Source organism: Lissotriton helveticus, chromosome 7, assembly GCF_964261635.1.
Source record: "Lissotriton helveticus chromosome 7, aLisHel1.1, whole genome shotgun sequence".
Lineage (NCBI taxonomy): Eukaryota > Metazoa > Chordata > Amphibia > Caudata > Salamandridae > Lissotriton > Lissotriton helveticus.
In genome coordinates, this window is record NC_136068.1 from 1,218,444,304 (window position 1) to 1,218,465,637 (window position 21,334).

Consider the following 21,334-nt stretch of genomic DNA (forward strand, 5'->3'; position numbering starts at 1 on the left):
CAAGCGGATCCCCATCCTCACCTATACATAAATAAAACTGCTGCCCGTGTGCTACTCAAAGGTGGACAACCTTGGAGCGACAATTTATACGCGGCCGTCCAGTCGCGGAGTATGCACCACCCCGTCATCCTTGGGGGTCACGGAAGTAAAACAGCAGCCGTACACGGGATCGAGGATGGGCCCACTTGCGGGGTCCATACAGGACTTGATTGTGTGCTTTCCGCACCACACTTCCCATAATACACAGTCTCATTTGAGCCTCCCATTGGTGGGTGTGTCATATGGAAAATGGAGAAGTGGGTTAGCGGTTGCGCACACCGCTTCCGTTAAAGCCCCTGAAGAGAAGCATATGGAGCTTCGAAACACGTTGGACAGATCCATTACGGAGCGGCATCTACACGCGGATCCCCATCCTCACCTATACATAAATCAAGCTACTGCTTGTGTGCTACTCAGAGGTGGACAACCTTGGAGCGACAATTTATGCGCGGCTGTCCAGCCGCGGAGTATGCACCACCCCGTCATCCTTGGGGGTCACGGAAGTGAAACAGCAGCCGTACACGGGATCGAGGACGGGCCCACTTGCGGGGTCCATACAGGACTTGATTATGTGCTTTCCGCACCACACTTCCCATAATACACAGTCTCATTTGAGCCTCCCATTGGTGGGTGTGTCATATGGAAAATGGAGAAGTGGGTTAGCGGTTGCGCACACCGCTTCCGTTAAAGCCCCTGAAGAGAAGCATATGGAGGTTCGAAACGCGTTGGGCAGACCCATTACGGAGTGGCATCTACAAGCGGATCCCCATCCTCACCTATACATAAATCAAGCTGCTGCTCGTGTGCTACTCAAAGGTGGACAACCTTGGAGCGACTATATATATATATATATATATATATATATATATATATGTATATATATGTATGTATGTATGTGTATATATATATATATATGTATGTATATATATATATATATATGTACACAAATAATATGAAATTAACAAATAATAATAAAAACACTTGTATTTGTTGAATGAGTTTTGCTATGAATTATTAGGTCTGTCTTAAAAAAACGGTGTATTTATCTGTTGAATAATCCCTGTTGCGGCAGGAAACTCAGACCCAAGCCTCAACAGATTATTGGGTTGCACTTTAGTTTCTATCCTTGATGTTATTATGCCCCATTCGTGGTACAGTTTTAAGACAAAAGAGTCATTTGTGCAAAATGTTTACTACAAATGCATAGCCATAATTTATTGTGAGCAACTGGTCTCCCGGTGCTTTGGATGTTTTGCACTTTTTTTTAAATGAAATGCATCACTGTGTCAAAAGTGTACACAAGGATGCATTTTATGCTAAAATAATGAGTACAAATATGATTTGCATTCCACCTAATTATATGTCCTTTTGCATACTTTTGCAGAAAATTGGCATAATTCTGGTCCATTTCTGAACTGATGTATTTTGGGGGGCATTGGGTCAAATATCCACCATGATTATGGTCTATGTGATGCATTGATGTCTCATTATTTATGTGATTTAATAAAGGTTAGAGGCTGTTCAGCAAAATTATCTTTACTTATTGTTGGAAGAGCATTAAGGTTATGGATCATAAGATTTATTTTTATGGGACTTTCATATAGTCTTGATTAAGAAATTGTATGGCAGTTGGGCGTATGATATAGGAGTGGTATCCTCCGACACATTTTTAGCTAGTAATAGGTCGTCTACCTCAAGGGCCAGTAAATTGCTTCTTTATCGATTTCATGATTTTATTGTGATAGGGAGCCATGTGTAGTGACCAATTGCTATGGATATTTTATTTGTCATTGAGGCATAGTATGAACACAGTATCCATTTTCTCGGCAGCACTTTTAAACTAATCAAGATTCCTCTGTAGGATTTCTTTAGACTCATTGGTGTCATAATGCTACTGTAAAATGGTTGCCACCATGACTACAGCATATTAATATATTCCAAATTACAAAAAGATAAAAGCTTTCTAAAACCACCTAAACATAAACATATTTAGTAGAGGTGTAAGATAGTGTTGTCTTAATTGGATGAACTGTAGACATATATGAGAATGAATTTCAACAAAAGCATATGACAAATCAAATATATACGACTTTGCTTGCACTTTCAACAAGAGCCAGTAATCACTGAGGCTTCACTTAGGTTAACATTGTTTCTAACTCTTCCCTTCTTAATGCAACCCAGGCCAAATTGGTCATATATGAGTAGTTGTCTTCTATTAGATGTGCTCACAAATGTGTTTTGTTATAATGCTTACTTAAGTGTGCTGAGGACATTCCTATCTTGCCAAGTAGGATTTGCTGCTCACAGCTGAATCCCCTTACATAGCTTCAATATGGATTCCCCTGCCACCATTGAATATGTTTGTACTAGTGAACAGGAATTGCAATGTTTGAGAACAAATTAAAATGTCATTCAACAACAGATGCCTTCAGTGTTAGAATAGCAAGTATTAAAGCTAATGTATACGTTGAACTGAAATCCATGTAGACAATCTAAGTTCTGATTTAAGCCAATCAGCCTCAAATGCATCTTGCAAATCAGTACATGATCCACTGCATGTGGGTGCCCTATATAACATCAGTGACTCCGGTTTTTGCAAGTGAGCTTCAGAAATGGTTTAATGGACAGCCCTCGATATAATGAGCTCCCTTTATATTTATTGCAATTTTAATAAAAACATATCCACAAAATACCAGAATTGTGTGTATATCCTACACATTAAAGGATCATTTTGAGACGGTCAGTAGCTTGGATTTCCAAAATATTACATTTCAAGTTGTTAGACTAGTTGAATTTACCTATAAATAAAGTTTATAGGTCTTTTGCCCAGCTTTACATAATGTGGGTCGTCCATGACCCACAATGTGGAATGAACAGTTATTGTCTGAGCTTGGAGTACTAATCGTGATAGAGTGCACAGGGACCTAATAGCTCAATTTTACCATACTCACCTGGGCCCATTTAACATTCACACTTTGAACTAACAGTCCTGCCTAACAGATTTCTAATTACTCGCCTATCAGTGCCTAGAGGTCCTTTTAGGACTTATACCTGTACACCATGACTTACCAATCACTGTCACCTTTGCTATAAGTCCTGTGGATCGTAGAGGGAGTTAGTATAAACAGGCAATATTTAAACACATTTATCTTTTTCCTGTATTATCCACAGACACAGGGAAAGTGTTAAACGTTTTATCTATGAAAGATTTTCTGAGTCAAAATGAAAAAGGCCACAATCTCGTGACCATAATTTTATAAGCAAGAATATAACCACTAGGACATTCAGTGTGTACGAAATCACAGTAACACCTTTAAACATCGGTACCTGTGAAGGGTGAGAAAGGGAAATAGCACAAGGACATACCACATTGATTATATTTACCTAGAATGGTGCATAGACCCACCCTGGCCAAGGGCTGGGGCAAAAATACCAGGACCAGGCCCCCGACTAATCAAGTGCCCACAGGACAAGGCAGGTGCAGATCAGGACAGGTGGCCTCCTCTAAGTGGAACGCCAGTGTCACACCCCTCTTTCTCGAGAAAGCCAATTAGTACCCTGACTGGGTAATCAATAATTTCCCCACACCTCGATTCTTCTGACAGAGTGCTCCGCCAGCACCTCTGCTCTCGATCTCCTATAGCAGTCGTTGGGTCAGTGACAGGTCAGCTACTCGGACAAGTCGGACAATTTCTCTATCTAAACCTACCTTAGTTATACCATTTCGAGGGCAATGTACCACCCCTAAATATTGCAAATCTATGTGTTCCCCTTCAGTGATTGGTTGGAAAGACAAGCAGAGGTCATCACACCATACTAAGATGAGATCATCCCAATTGACCTGAATTGATCAAGTTCCCACCCATAATTTATTTTCCCATTACTTTATTCCGCCCACCAATATTATTTCATTTTAGCATACAATATTGAAACATTTTGTCAGTCTTCTTCCTTTTCCCAGGTCATGGGGTGAGGTTCTCAGATGCATCGCGGGTAAGACAATCCCTGGCTCAGTTTCAATGTCACAGTTCGAGGTCTCTCGTTTCTCCCGGCTCATGCACAGAAAAGGCTTTCAAAATGGCGATTCAAGACACCCATCAGGCCCAAATATGAGCTAGTAACAAAGTCAAAGAAAGACACATTAGAATACAAAAATAAATGAATGCACTGCATACCACTTATTTCTACTCTAACCCCATTACTTTATTTTAACTTTCACATTAATAGTTAAGCAGAACAAACAAGCTTATTACAAGCTGCAGCTTAAGCGTTAGCATGTGAGATTTAAAGCTGCCATCTTTGGCACTAGGGCGCAGAAGCGAGAAATTCCCAGCAAAAGCAGAAAGACGTCACACCACGTAGATGTGGCGGGCGCATGCGTAGTACAGTTCCCGCATTTTTGGCGGCTATTTTAGGACACTCAGGTTAAGGTTAGTAAAAGCACATTGACAAGCTTCCCCAGCTTTGCTAAATATGTTGTGTAATTCAAATATTAATGGACAAAACATGTTGGTTAATATGTTATAGGTTATTTCGAGAGGGCTAAGTCCAAGCAAGTTTCTGTATATGTGAAACCTTGCTCCACCAATCCCCTCCTTGATGATATTTTATATGGTCACAAATTAAGGAACCAGATGTCAACTTCAACATTCTCCCAGTTCAATGTCTTCAATTACTTTGGGAGTTTTCTTCTAATTTTTACTCTGGTAAACTTTCAGTATCTTATATATGTCCCCCTTTAGTTCTTCCGTTTGAATTTCATCTAATTTTCTTTTCTTCTTTTTCTCATTTACTGTATGTCTTTTTCTATTTCTGCAGTATTTGCACCAAACATTATCACCAATATTATTAGTGATATTCCCATTATTGGCATCAGTACTTTACCTACAATACTAGTACCTACATTAGAAATCCAATTACCAACAGAAGAGAAGCCATCAGTTAGTCTTTTCCATGCACTATCAACCTCCAGTGGTTTCAGTTCTTCTTCCAAATGGGTAATGTTCCTTACATACCTTTCAATTTCAACACTTTTATGAGGTATGTAAGTGCAACAATGTTGTGCTTTCAACATTCTACAGACTCAGCCCTCTTTTGCCAACAGGATGTCAAGAGAAAGTCGATTTTGTAAAACCATTGATCTGATCGCAACCAATGCGGTATTGATCAATAACAATCCTAAAGCAGCGTCAGACGATAAGCGATCCACCACTGTAGACAATTTACAGATTCTTTGTGTATTAAGAATTACTCCCACTGAAGGTATCAATGCACTAAATATATCACCTACGATTTCGGCAAAACTAGCTGTTTTATATTGTGTTAGTTCATTCTTGTGTTCATTGCTTCCAGTGATTCTTTTTACATGATATACTTTTGGGAATACTATTCCGAAATAGCAACTCCCATACCAATGATCAGGCAGCTTAAATTAAGCTTTATTCCCACAAATATAATAGACTCCAGGAAATACTGGATCAGTTCCCCCTGTTTTTTTCTTTAAAACAAATTTGATTGGCATTTAGTATTCAGCAGTGCACATAAATACTATCGCCTAATCTTGTGACTCCCTCCTGGCTCTACAGAATGTATCAGTTCCCCCTGTTAGAACCCAACCCTCAAATATGAGGAAATTGTGTTCACATTCACTGGAACCGATGAATACATTGTTATACTCAGTTTTCTTTCTATGGAGACAGATTTTGCCATTCTTTTCAAAGTCCAAAGACATAGCAGCATGAGGTTTGCCAGTTGCCATAAATTCCTCCCTTTTAGCCCATTTGGGTATCTTGGGTTTCGTTTCAGTGGCTTTTCTAAGGAAATCCTGTCTCTTTTTCTTTTCTAAACTCAAAAAGATATGTTCTCCTCGTGTAATCTACAAGTTAAATTGTCCTTGTGTGCATCAGCTATATCTATTATTTCCATGGTTAGAAAATATTCACCCATAAATTGTGAGTCTTTGCTACTAAGGACAGGATTCATTCTTCTAAGGATAGGAATTTCAGAGAAAATAACATCTATGTTATAATAATAATACTTTTATAGAATAGGCTAGTTAATATGCTACAGGAAATGCCATAGGTCAGGGGTAAATGATAGTAGGTAACACCTTCAACTACAGAAGTGGGTAGTTTCACACAGACATACCAATCACTAATTTGCATAGTCTCTACATAATGTACCAATAGACTAGCAAATACATTCATATCAGTTTCATTTCTATTTCTAACGTGATGTAATTCTATCTTTTCTGGTGCTTCTAAGTCTACTCTATCTTGTTTGTGGTGCGCTATCTTTCCGTGTATACTAGTGTTATTCTGTTTAGCAGCCATCAAGTAAGGTATTGTTATTGTCAGTCCTAGCCATACTACAAGTACTATAAACACACTACACATACATATCCTACAGCATGTCTTAATACAATTCTTTTCGAGTTTCCAGTAACTCTTTTATCAGCCATGATTGTGTAAGTAGGCTTAACCCCTCTGAGAATTTTACGCAGAATACACCTGTGATTTTATCTCAAGTTGGCTTCACTTCTTCAATATGTTGATCAGCAATCAATTCTTCCTCACTGATTTCCAAATTCTCGAAATCTTCAATGATGACGTATGTCCATTCAGGGCCTTTGAATTTATTATTCAGCTTTTTCAGGTGTGGACTTCTCCTTCTTTGGTTGCTTGTAGACGGTTCAGTTAGAGGTTACTTCATCCACCTGTTCAGGTTCTTCATCTTCTTCATCTTCACCTGTTCAGGTTCTTCATCTATTGTCACTAGGCGATATTTCAGTCTTTCAACAAAACCAGGCAATTTATCACCTTTTCTAAGTCTTTTAGCTGGCACTGTGCTTTCTGATTCTTTAAATGTTCTTTTCATCAACCTCAGGTATCCTCTCTGACTGACCTCTTCCAGGGCTCATTATGGTTGACGGTTCCGCCTGGATAGATTCTTCTAGACTAATCTGACCTGATTCAGGATATGACTTTGTTGGGCCTGGAGTTTTTTCTTCGTCCTGAACCCATTTTGGTAATCCTGTCTGGTCCTTCACAGGTCTTGCAGATTCTTGATTGCCTTCCACCTGTGCGTTTTGTCTAGTGCCTATCTGTACCTCCTCAGACAATGGAGTTTTAGTAGGGGTTTTGTTGGTCTGAGTATATTGCGCTTTCCTTATCTGGTCTTCCTCACGATTACCATTAGCTTGTATTTCTGTAATCTCAGTACGCTCTTCTATACCTATCTCGTCCTCACTATAAGTCTGACTATCTAAATATGTTTGGCTTCTTGTTCTCACTCTGATTTCAGGTATGTCAACCACTGGGATCCATTCATCCTGACTGGTGCTCGGTTGCTCTGGTCAACTACTTCAGGATCAACTTCTTGAGACCCTTCAGCTACACAACCTTCAGCCTCAACTTCGTCAGGCTCTGGTATCCTTTTAGTGTGGCTTGCGTGGATCCAGTTGGGGATGCCCTTGCACTTTACAGCTGTGGTGGTGACCAATATCACTTGATGTGGCTCTCCCCACCTTGGTGCTAGGCAAGATTCTGCGGTGTGATTTTTTAACACTACCCAATCTCCAGGGTTCAAATCATGCACTGGAGTTGAATGTCTCGCTTCAGCGTCTTCCCCAACCTGGTGAGAGATAGACCGCATTTGGTCAGCCAACTCTTTGCAGTACTCCAACACTAAATCATCAGATATAGCTAACAGCTGATGTCCTGGAACACATGCTTGTCTCATTGCCCTTCCCAAGTATATTTCAGGGGACTCAAGCCTGTTTTCTTGTTTGAAATGCTTCTGAGTCCCACCAGGACAAGAGGTAAAGCATCAGGCCATTCTAATTGGATAGATTCACACACCTTTCCCAATCTTGCTTTAATCGTGGTATTCAATTGTTCTACCACTCCAGAAGCCTCTGGGCGGTATGCACAGTGCAGCTTTTGCTCAATTTGGAATGCTTCACAAATCAGGCTAATAATTTCATTATTAAAATGTCTTCCTCGGTCTGACTCAATCGTTACTGGAAAACCAAACCTAGGAATGAGTTCTCTTAAGAAGAGTTTGGCTACAGTTAAGCTGTCATTCCTACGGGTAGGGTATGCTTCCACCCATTTTGAAAATAGGCAGACAATGACCAAAACATTCTTTAATCATCAACAAGCATGTAACTGAATGAAATCACTTTGCAGTCTAATTAATGGGCCTTCTGCTTTCCCAATTTTCCCAGGGCATACTACAGTTTTCTTACCAGGGTTTAATCACTGACATGTTAGGCATCTCTGGCAAAGACTCTTTGCTATGTTCCTGAACTTCGCATTGAACCAGTCCCTTCTAAACAATCTCACCATAGCATCTCTCCCTATGTGTGTGTTCCTATGGTACATTTTAGCCATTGGTGCAAGCATACAGTCAGCGAACACTGGTCTCCCATCTAGATAGACTATTATGCCATCTTCCGGTCTTCCCTGACTCCCTATTTTCTGCCACTCTTCCTTTTCTTTGGGCTCTTCTTCACCTAACAAGTCTCTCACGTCTTCCCATGTATTCACACCTCTCAATAGCATAAGTTTGCAGCTGTTTCCACATGCTTCGATCTTCTTGTTTATTGCCATTTTATATTTGGCACAATGTTGGGCCACTTGGTCAGCACAATGGTTACCGGCTGTCACTTTGTCATGTACGGATTGGTGAGCAGCACACTTGACCATGGCCAATTCTTTAGGCAATTGAATTGCTTCAAGTAATTATTTTACAAATTGTCCATTTTTAAAAGGAGTTCCTGAAGAAGCCATACACTCCCTTTGCATCCATAACTGGCCAAAGCCATGCACAACCCCGTAACCATACTGGCTATTAGTGTAAATGGTTACTCTCTAATTTTCCCCAATTTTGCAAAATTTTATTAAAGCAATCAATTCGGCTACTTGTGCAGACTTGACTCCCGGTAAATAGGATGCTTCTACTATATTTGATAGTGTGCATACAGCAAAAGCAGCACTTAGTCCTCCTTTCTCATGGTGCATACATGAGCCATCTACAAATAACTCATGCTCTGGGTCTTTTAAAGGTTCTTCCTGTATGTCTGTGTGAGGTTTAGTACTGAATTCAGTTAAGTGGATACAGTCATGTTCAACTTCCTCTCTCACTTCCTCAAAGTGGGAGTCTGGCAATAAGGTTGCAGGATTTAAAATAGTGCATCTCACTATTGTCACATTTTCTGAACCAAGGATAATACGACTAGGTGTTAGGTGCTGAGTACGTGTTCTGGTTAACAGAATCACAACAGAATGTGGAACATACACCGTTACAGGATGTCCCATGACAATGGATTCGCTTTGCTCAAGACTCATGCATGTTGCAGCTACTGCTTATAGACAACCTGGCAGTGCAGATGCCACTAGGTCCAATGTAGCAGAAAAATATGCCACAGGTCGTCGCATTAATCCATGGGTTTGTGTTAGGACTGAAAGAGATCAATTGTCTCTCGTGTAACAAAATAGTGCAAACTCTTTTGAATAATCAGGCATCCGTAATGCTGGAGCTTCACACAGACTGTTACGCAATTTTAAAAAGGCATTCATGCTTTTATCATCCCATTCAACTGGGTCTTTTGCTCGTTTCTTTGTCATTTGAATCAATGGCTTTGCAAGCACTGCAAATCCCACAATCCACTGCCTGCAGTAACCTACAACTCCGAGAAACATTCGGATTTCTTTCATGGGTTGAATTATGTTCATTCTTTCGGATGTCACTCTTCTGACCCCCCTTTCTATCTGGTGTCCCAGATACTTAACTGAGGTTGTACAGTATTGCAATTTTTCTGGAGACACTTTATGTCCACCTTTTGCTAAATGGTTTAGTAATGCAATGGAATCAATTACACAGTCATTTCTTGTTCTCGATGCCAACAATAGGTCATCGATATACTGCACCAGAACAGATTTTACAGGCAGCACCAGTGATTCAAGGCACTTTTTCAGAATCTGATTAAAAATAGAAGGACTTTACCTGTACCCCCGAGGAACATGATTCCAAACGTAAACATGCTCATCAAATTTGAATGAAAATACAAATTTGCTATCTGGTTGTAGCGGGATGGAAAAGAAGGCATGGCATGAATCAATTACAGTGAACCATTGTGCTCCCCATGGTATTTGATACAGAATTACAGCTGGATTCGGTACTACTGGGCAACATGGGACGACAATTTTATTAACCTTTTGGAGGTCGTGGACCACCCTGAACTTTCCGTTTGGTTTCTTTATGCCAATTATAGGTGAATTACAAGGACTGCTCATTATTTCTTCCAGAATGCCTTGTACAACCACACACCCTATTTCTTGTGCAACTCCTGCTTTTATTGCAGGACTCATTTTGTACTGTTGAATATTTGGGTAAACTGCACCATCTTTCACGGTTACTTTTATGGGATAGACATCTGCTATTAGGCCTACTTCTTTACCTGTAAAATCCCAAACATCAGGATTCACAAAAGTTTTTAGTTCTCCTGGTAAATCTTCAAGAGACATCTTTTTAACTTCTGCTTCTTGTCTGACTAGCATAATTGTATACACTCCGTCTTCATCTGGAGTCTGAATTTCAACACCATTTGGTGTACAAAAGATTGTGCAGTTCATTTTGCACAGTAGATCCTTTCCTAGGAAGTTTACAGGGCTAGAATCGCACACTACGAATTTGTGCATTTCTCGGAAGTTACCAATACAGACTTCCATAGGTTCTGTGACAGGGGTCCTAATTTGTTTATTAGAAATGCCCACTACTTGTATCGCTTCTCACGAGAGGGGTAGGTTTGGGATGTCTGCTGTTCTCATAGTAGAATGGGTAGCACCAGTGTCCAACAAAAAGGTAACATCATTTCCCTCCACTTTCCCTTCAATGTAAGGATCCGACTGATCTACCGGTAAGGGGGCACCAAGTACGCAATCCTTCTCCCCCCCTCTCAGGCACCGTCAATATTCTTCTATCTCAAAAAATATGTCCTGCAAAAGAAATTGTGGTGTTACCGTATTTTTCTTACCACTTCCCTCCTGAAATCCGGTGTCCACATTGTTTTTGGGTTGACTCACAAAATCTGGCATAGGGGCTTCAGGTAACTGATTCTGTATTACCTGCTGCGGCTGCCTCATTGACACCTCATTCTGTGTCTGTGGATTTAAATTTTGATTTTGGACATTATTATTCTGTATTAATTTACACTCGTTTCTCCAATGCCTCAATTTTTCGCACCCATGACAAGGAAACTTTTGCTTCGCCTCTTCTTTACTCATTTTCCCTCTTGGTTTACCCCCACTTTCTTCACCTTGGCCTTCCCCTCTTTTCTGATTATTTGCTTGCTGACTTAACTGAAGCTCTTGTTGTTCTGCCATTTGAACTTGAGCCCACATTACCTATTCTTCTAATTTCATTTGTTTATTATCAATTTTGTCCTCACAGTATTTTGCATACTTGAGAATTTCGTCGACAGGCTTTGCTTGCCAACACAGTTTATGCTCTTTAATCGGTTGGGAGATTTCAGGTTTTAGTCCAGACACAAAATGATAAATAAAATTTGTCATGTCCTTATTATCAATATTTTCGAAACCACTGTACTGTTTAAAACCATATAAAGGAACTAACGGACCTATTGTTATGGGTATTGTCAAGGCTTCAGGACTTGTATTTAATTGAGACATTTTCTGAATTAATTCACTACGCTGTTTATTTGGGTGGAGTGGTGTGGCTCACTGGTTAGAGGCGGCAGACCCGGAAGCAGAGAACGGCCTGGGACCAGGGTTCAATTCCCGATGCGTCAGGGTCGTGGACCAGGGTCAGCGGACTCGACAATTCTCGCCTCGGCACCTACTCTAACCAGGGATCACACTCGGCAACTCTGGGCATTAAGCTTGCCTCATCTCTACAACGGCCCCCCACAGACGGCGGGGATGCCTGGTTTCACCTTGGAGATACCCAGAAGGGACCATCTCACAGGGAAAGCCAGGACGGGTTCCCCAGCGGTCTCCAGCGCCGGGACGCTTACAGGCAGCCATGCGCTTTACAAATCCAACACATTTACATTTAAGTCTTCCTTTTCTCTTTCTTGAAGTACCTTTTCTAATGAAGTATCATATATAACCTGCAGAACTAAAGGTGGTTGCAAAAACGGAGCAGTAGGAGTAACTCTCTGAGTTTCTTCTTAGTAAGGTGGCGGATTTTTCATTAACAGGTCATCTAAATAATCATCATCTGAATCACCACTACTCATTACATTTCTCAATTTCCCTGTACTTCTACTTCCTGATGGTTCTTCTGTGGTAAAATCAGGATATAATCCTTCCACTAGCATGGACTGTCTCCACTTTTTCATTTTGCTTATCTCTGGTCTCTTTTGGAAATCTAGGATAAAACGTACTCCAATTTCTGTCACTTCTATCAATCAATCAATCAATACATTTATAAAGCGCACTACACACCCGTGAGGGTCTCAAGGCGCTGAGGGAAGGGGGCGGGGGGCTGCTACTGCTCGAAGAGCCAGGTCTTGAGTTGTTTCCTGAAGGTGAGATGGTCCTGGGTCAATCGTAAGTGGGTGGGAAGGGAGTTCTACGTCTTGGCAGCCAGGTAGGAGAATGATCTTCCTCGGGTGGTGGCTCTGCGTATCCGTGGTACGCTGGCGAGGCTGGCGGATCGGAGCTGGCCGGTTGGAGTGTGGAACTTGAGGCGGCTGTTGAGGTATTCGGGGCCCGTGTTGTGGAGCGCTTTGTGTGCGTGGTTGAGGAGCCTGAAGGTGATCCTTTTGCTGACGGAAAGCCGGTGCAGGTCTCTCAGGTGGGCAGATATGTGACTGTGGCGAGGGATGTCGAGGACGAGTCGTGCGAATGCATTCTGTATGCGCTGGAGCCTTTTCTGGAGTTTGGCTGTGGTTCCTACGTAGTCCAGTCGGCTGGTCACGAGGGCCTGGGTGACGGTCTATCTGGTCTCGGTGGGGATCCACCGGAAGATCTTTCGGAGCATGCACAGGGTGTTGAAGCATGAGGATGAGATGGCGTTGACTTGCTTGGTCATCGTGAGGGAGGAGTCCAGGATGAATCCTAGGTTGCGTGCGTTGTCTGTGGCTGTTGGTGCGGTGCCTAGGCCTGCGGGCCACCAGGAGTCATCCCAGGCGGATGGGGATGGTCCGAGGATGAGGACCTCCGTCTTGTCTGAGTTCAGTTTGAGACGGCTGAGTTTCATCCATTCTGTGAAATTTTTCATTCCTTCCTGTAGGTTGGATTTGGCTGTGGCTGGGTCTTTGGTGAGGGAGAGTATCAGCTGGGTGTTGTCTGCGTATGAGATGATGTTGAGGTTGTGCTTGTGTGCGATGGCAGCGAGGGGGCTCATGTAGATGTTGAAGAGGGTTGGGCTGAGCGAAGAGCCCTGGTGGACGCCGTTGATGATCTCGGTGGCAGCTGAGAGGAAGGGAGGAAGGTGGACTCTCTGGGTTCTGTCCGAGAGGAACGAGGTGATCCAATCCAGGGCGTTACCTCGGATCCCGGTGTTGTGGAAGCGAGTGATTAGGGTGAGATGGCAGACTGTATCAAAGGCGGCTGAGAGGTCTAGGAGATGAGGGCGGTGGTTTCTCCGTTGTCAATTAGGGTCCTGATGTCATCGGTGGCTGGACCTCTGGACCTGTCTCGCTCAAACGCCTCTGTCTCCCACTCTTCTAGAGCTTCATATTGCGTTAATCTTGGTCTGGGATCTAACTTATTCATACGACTCCTTAGGTTATATAAAATTCTACCATTGAAGGTACCATGTTCTAGAAACGCCAAAATACCGTCTTCCTTAGTGTACTCTATCCAGTTTTCTAACCACACACATGTGTGGTAGCTCCTTTCCACCATCATGTATGATGCAGGTGTATTAGGTGGTGGAATAATATTTCCTTATCTAGTTTTAATAACTTTATCTTTTTTGAAATAATTCTTTATTCTCACTAAAAGCGGCATCTTTCTTTTTCTCCGTGCATGATATAAGGTCTTCCTCTAATTTGTTGTTCTCTCGCAATTCCTAAGTAATAAGGTCTTCCTCTATTTGTTGTTCTCTCGCAAATCCTAAATATTTTCTATCAGGACATTTTCCTATAAATGCTGGATCTAAATGCCACATATACCGCTATTTCATTTTTGTACGAAATGTCAATAAATTCAACTAATTCAGTTTATTTACTTTTCAGAAATATTTCTCCAATACCAGTGCATTTCTTATTCTTAATGACCAATGAGGTTTATACTTACAAGCAGCATTAACCAATGATTGTGCGGCTTTCCTGGGACGTGACTCTCACTTTCTGCACTCACCCCTCCTTTACAATTTTCTCATGGCTACACACCCGCTGTTTCTACCAATCCCAGCTTGGCTCTCTATGACGTCAGTACAGCACCCGCGACTGACTCCCTTCTGTGCAAGGTAATACGACGATCCAATTTCTTTCAAAATTCAATTATACATTTCATTAATTGACAAAATGAAAACATTTGCTACTGTGCCTGATTGACTAAAAGAAAAGATGATGCCGTTCACAACGAGTAAACCTTTTTATGCCTACTCTTCATGCACTGCGAGTAAAACAACATATCCGCTTACTCTTCACTTAAGCAAAGGATCCTGCTACTCCTTCAGAATTACCCTTTCTAGGTGATATAAAACCAAAGTTTGACCAGCGAACTCTGCTACCAATCGCTCTCACTTTCATACTAGAAAAAATAAACCCTAACTAGTGCTTCAAGTTTTTCCTAACTTTACACACATATTCCTCAAGGCAAGTAACCTCACAGCAGTGTGGCTTCTATTTACCACCCACTTTCTTTATCCCGGGATATTCCAAACAACATTTAACAACACGAGCGCATTTTGGTTAGTACATGAAATCAATAACAATCAATAATCAAGCATCAATATGCAACTAACTACCTATATTTAACTAATCCCTAACCATACTACTGCTACCAGAAAAGTATACTGATAGAGCGCGCAGGGACTTACTAGCTCAATTTTACCATACTAACCTGGGCCCATATAACATTCACACTTTGAACTAGGAGTCCTGCCTAACAGATTTCTAATTACTCACATATCAATGCCTAGAGGTCCTTTTAGGACTTATACCTGTACACCATGACTTACCATTCCTTGTCACCTTTGCTATAAGTCCTGTGGATCGAAGAGGGAGTTAGTATAAACAGGCAATATTTAAACACATTTATTTTTTTCCAGTAATAACCACAGACTCGGGGAAAGTTTTAAAAGTTTTTTCTATGAAAGATTTTCTGAGTCAAAATGAAAAAGGCCACAATCTCGTGACCATAATTTTACAAGCAATAATCACAGTAACACCTTTAAACATCGGTACCTGGGAAGGGTGAGAAAGGGAAATAGCACAAGAGCATACCACATGGATTATATTTACCTAGAATGGTGCAATGACCAATCCTGGCCACTGGCTGGGGCAAAAATACCAGGACCAGGCTCTAAACTAATCAGGTGCCCACGGGAAAAGACAGATGCAGATCAGGACAGGTAAGTGCAACGCCAGCGTCACACCCCTCTTTCCAGGGAAAGCCAATTAGTACCCCAACTGGGTAATCGATAATTTCCCCACACCTCGATTCTTCTGACAGAGTGCTCCGCCAGCACCTATGCTCTTGATCTCCTATAGCAGTCGTTGGGTTAGTGACAGGTCAGCTACTCGGAAAAGTCGGACAATTTCTCTATCTAAACCTACCTTAGTTATACCATTTCAAGGGCAATGTTCCACCCCTAAATGTTGCAAATCTATGTGTTCCCCTTCAGTGATTGGTTGGAAAGACGAGGAGAGGTCATCACAGCATACTAAGATGAGATCATCCCAATTGACTTGAATTGATCAAGTTCCCACCCATAATTTATTTTCCCATGACTTCATTCCACCCACCAATATTATTTCATTTTAGCATACAATACTGAAACATTTTGTCAGTCTTCTTCCTTTTCCCAGGTCATGGGTTGAGGTTCTCATGCGCATCGCAGGTAAGACAATCTCTGGCACAGTTTCAATGCCACAGTTTGAGGTCTCTCGTTTCTCAAGGCTCATGCGCAGAAAAGGCTTTCAAAATGCCCATTCAAGACACCTATCAGGCCCAAATACGAGCTAGTAACAAAGTCAAAGAAAGACACATTAGAATACAAAAATAAATGATTGCAGTGTATACCACTTATTTCTAATCTAACCCCAGTACTTTATTTTAACTTTTGCATTAATAGTTAAGCAGAACAAACAAGCTTAGTGCAAGCTGCAGCATAAGCGTTAGCATGTGAGATTTAAAGCAGCCATCTTTGGCACTAGTGCGCAGAAGCGAGAAATTCCCACCAAAAGCAGAAAGACGTCACACCACTTAGATGTGGCGGACGCATGCGTAGTACAGTTCCCGCATTTTCGGCGGCCATTTCAAGACACTCGGGTTAAGATTAGTAAAGGCGCATTGACAAGCTTCCACAGCTTGCTAAATATGTCATGTAATGCAACTATTAATGGACAAAACATGTTGGTTAATATGTTATATGTTATTTTGAGAGGGCTGAGTCCAAGCAAGTTTCTGTATATGTGAAACCTTGCTCAATCAATGGAACCCATTATTTTCTTCAAAAACAAGTATATAGCAGCAGAGGACCTAGCAGCAGGAGGTTTTCTTCAAGAAAACAGATTGAGCAGGTGGGCGTTTGATATGCCAATGCCATTTCCTTTTCAAATATAAGGAGAAGGTATAGTGCCAAGAAATATACTTGGGAATTTACAAATACAACCCTCAGCTATGTATTGTTTGTCATTTGTGCAGTATGTGTAGCAAATCACTCATGTTTTTCGCCTCTTTCCGTATTTCCCTTGGATTGTCAATATTTGGACTGTGACACTGCCATTCCATGATACAGTGCTTGTGCTTTGGCTCTAAAACTGTTCTGCAAAATTATTTTACCAAATTCTTATAGTTAGCTTTCTTGTAAGGCATTGTAGGTGGCACCGAAAATGCATAAGTGAAATGTCACATGTGGGCTGCAGTGTGTTTTTACACTACCCACATATAAGGAAACATTCTGTTGCTGACAGGGGCACCACTGTGCCCGGCTATGCTAGTTGGAAAGTTCTACAGTGGCACATGGCATGCAAAAGTGATTTGTCACATAGAAAATTGGATAAATCCCCCAAAACTGTGTCTTGTTAGACCACAGGTATAGGTGCTTCACTGATAACAATGTGGCATACTAAATATTGAGAACAGTTTGCCCTTGCACTGAAATTACTCCATATCTGTTTTCATCATGTAGATAATGTTAGATTTTGAATAAACTACCCTCAGTTTTAAATAAAATCTTTGTTTTCTTTTTTCACTTATGAAGATCCCAGTAAAATGATTCAAAAATCCAATTGAATAGTGAAAGTAGTTTTTGATAACATTAGGAAAAAAGTAATTTTTAAAAAGTGTACTCTTCTGCCGGAGAGAAAACCAGTTCAGAATTAGTCAATCATACAGTCCTGGCCGAGCAGCACAATATACCTTCCTGGCTGGGGTTTATGGCCCTGTCCCAGAGGACAATGACTTGGGTGCTGGGATACGAAAAACAGAGGTGTTGCCAACAGGTATTTAACAGAAATTAGCTATCAGGGGTTCAAAATAGATTCTCCAAGAACTAGATTATATTCATTTACATGCCAATTTCGGAATAAATGTATGCACATATATTTATCGTGTGCAAAACTATATAGAGAGCAGTGGAGCGCTAAACAAGGGCAGAGAGCCTAGAGCTACAAATTCAAGTTATTTGGAATGAAGCGGGATCCTCACTGGCCAGTTCATTTGTAACTTTTGGTCTTCACAGTTATTACTCTCCAGTCTCCTTGTTATTGGTTGATAGACACTGCACCCTGCACTTTAATGCTTTCTGTGACAATACGTTGTACTTACAATGGGATACTTAACAATAAAGAACTACTGTGGAAAAAGGGAACCGTTGAGAAACAATTGGAGCTACTTTAGTATTTTTCATCTTTGTGGACCTGCCAGGAATATTTGGTGCAGTTAATAAAGTGTTTACAGCTCTGTTACCCATAGTTTGCAAACATTAATTAACAGCACACAATTCCACCGCATAGCAACTGAAGCCATATTTCACACTCACCCACACCAAACCATAGTATACAGAAACAAAAAATCACCTTTAATTATTTCACAACTTAAAATTACATGGCATGTTGAAGACATGCCACAGGTTACAATACACCATCCCTTATACCATATCCCAAATCCCACACAACCAAAATTCATCTCCAATTTTCGTCAATCATTGCACTAATCATCATTAGCAACTTTAACAGTTCCTTCTACTTCACAAATTACCATACCACCAAAATACTCAACATAATATATATCCTACATTTGGCTCATACTAACTGATAATACATGTTGCTAGAAATGGGATTCCTGGTTAGCTGAGGTATACACCCAGGCCAGGCAGAAACCAGCACTGTAGTCAGGGTCAGCTAGATACACAGTAAGATAACCAATAAGATAACTTCAGGTAGTTTGAAACAGAGAAGTAAGGCTTATCTACAAAGGCAATGTGAACAGTATTTGTGCAACACACACATACAGTAAAACAATGAATAGGCCACAAAAAGACTCCACAGAGGTGAAGAAAAATAGAGAATATCGAGATATTAATTTTTAAAGATGAAATCGAAAATAGTGCTTAAATGTCGCTAGCGGTAACTGCAAACACAACAATGATGGACAGAATGTGGATCAATGTCACACATTCCCCCCAGTCCAAAGATCTTGGCCCAAATCCATCGTTTTTCCACTCCACACCACCCTGGGTTAGACAATGGCAATATGCAAATCAGCGCTGACCCTGCGCCCCATGGGAACAGTCCAGTCCGAACTACAAAAGCCATGTCCTTCCCAGAACAGAAACAAGCATCCGAGGACCGGCCCGGTTTCGAGGTAACACCTCTCATCAGCCCGGCTAGCTTGATTCCAGTGGTGTGGAGTAACTGGGACTCACGTCTGAGCATCCCCAGTACACTTAGAGCGGTAACTGCAAACACAACAATGATGGACAGAATGTGGATCAATGTCACACATTCCCCCCAGTCCAGAGATCTGGGCCCAAATCCATCGTTTTTCCACTTCCCACCACCCTGGGTTAGACAATGGCAATATGCAAATCAGCGCTGACCCTGTGCCCCATGGGAACAGTCCAGTCCGAACTACAAAAGCCATGTCCTTCCCAGAACGGAAACAAGCATCCGAGGACCGGCCCGGTTTCGAGGTAACACCTCTCATCAGCCCGGCTAGCTTGATTCCAGTGGTGTGGAGTAACTGGGACTCACGTCTGAGCATCCCCAGTACACTTAGAGCGGTAACTGCAAACACAACAATGATGGACAGAATGTGGATCAATGTCACACATTCCCCCCAGTCCAAAGATCTGGGCCCAAATCCATCGTTTTTCCACTCCACACCACCCTGGGTTAGACAATGGCAATATGCAATTCAGCGCTGACCCTGTGCCCCATGGGAACAGTCCAGTCCGAACTACAAAAGCCATGTCCTTCCCAGAACAGAAACAAGCATCCGAGGACCGGCCCGGTTTCGAGGTAACACCTCTCATCAGCCCGGCTAGCTTGATTCCAGTGGTGTGGAGTAACTGGGACTCACGTCTGAGCATCCCCAGTACACTTAGAGCGGTAACTGCAAACACAACAATGATGGACAGAATGTGGATCAATGTCACACATTCCCCCCAGTCCAAAGATCTGGGCCCAAATCCATCGTTTTTCCACTCCACACCACCCTGGGTTAGACAATGGCAATATGCAAATCAGCGCTGACCCTGTGCCCCATGGGAACAGTCCAGTCCGAACTACAAAAGCCATGTCCTTCCCAGAACGGAAACAAGCATCCGAGGACCGGCCCGGTTTCGAGGTAACACCTCTCATCAGCCCGGCTAGCTTGATTCCAGTGGTGTGGAGTAACTGGGACTCACGTCTGAGCATCCCCAGTACACTTAGAGCGGTAACTGCAAACACAACAATGATGGACAGAATGTGGATCAATGTCACACATTCCCCCCAGTCCAAAGATCTGGGCCCAAATCCATCGTTTTTCCACTCCACACCACCCTGGGTTAGACAATGGCAATATGCAAATCAGCGCTGACCCTGTGCCCCATGGGAACAGTCCAGTCCGAACTACAAAAGCCATGTCCTTCCCAGAACGGAAACAAGCATCCGAGGACCGGCCCGGTTTCGAGGTAACACCTCTCATCAGCCCGGCTAGCTTGATTCCAGTGGTGTGGAGTAACTGGGACTCACGTCTGAGCATCCCCAGTACACTTAGAGCGGTAACTGCAAACACAACAATGATGGACAGAATGTGGATCAATGTCACACATTCCCCCCAGTCCAAAGATCTGGGCCCAAATCCATCGTTTTTCCACTCCACACCACCCTGGGTTAGACAATGGCAATATGCAAATCAGGGCTGACCCTGTGCCCCATGGGAACAGTCCAGTCTGAACTACAAAAGCCATGTCCTTCCCAGAACGGAAACAAGCATCGGAGGACCGGCCCGGTTTCGAGGTAACACCTCTCATCAGCCCGGCTAGCTTGATTCCAGTGGTGTGGAGTAACTGGGACTCACGTCTGAGCATCCCCAGTACACTTAGAGCGATAACTGCAAACACAACAATGATGGACAGAATGTGGATCAATGTCACACATTCCCCCCAGTCCAAAGATCTGGGCCCAAATCCATCGTTTTTCCACTCCACACCACCCTGGGTTAGACAATGGCAATATGCAAATCAGCGCTGACCCTGTGCCCCATGGGAACAGTCCAGTCCGAACTACAAAAGCCATGTCCTTCCCAGAACGGAAACAAGCATCCGAGGACCGGCCCGGTTTCGAGGTAACACCTCTCATCAGCCCGGCTAGCTTGATTCCAGTGGTGTGGAGTAACTGGGACTCACGTCTGAGCATCCCCAGTACACTTAGAGCGGTAACTGCAAACACAACAATGATGGACAGAATGTGGATCAATGTCACACATTCCCCCCAGTCCAAAGATCTGGGCCCAAATCCATCGTTTTTCCACTCCACACCACCCTGGGTTAGACAATGGCAATATGCAAATCAGCGCTGACCCTGTGCCCCATGGGAACAGTCCAGTCCGAACTACAAATGTCGCTAGCGGTCAAAAATTTACTTGACGATGCGAGGCATCAA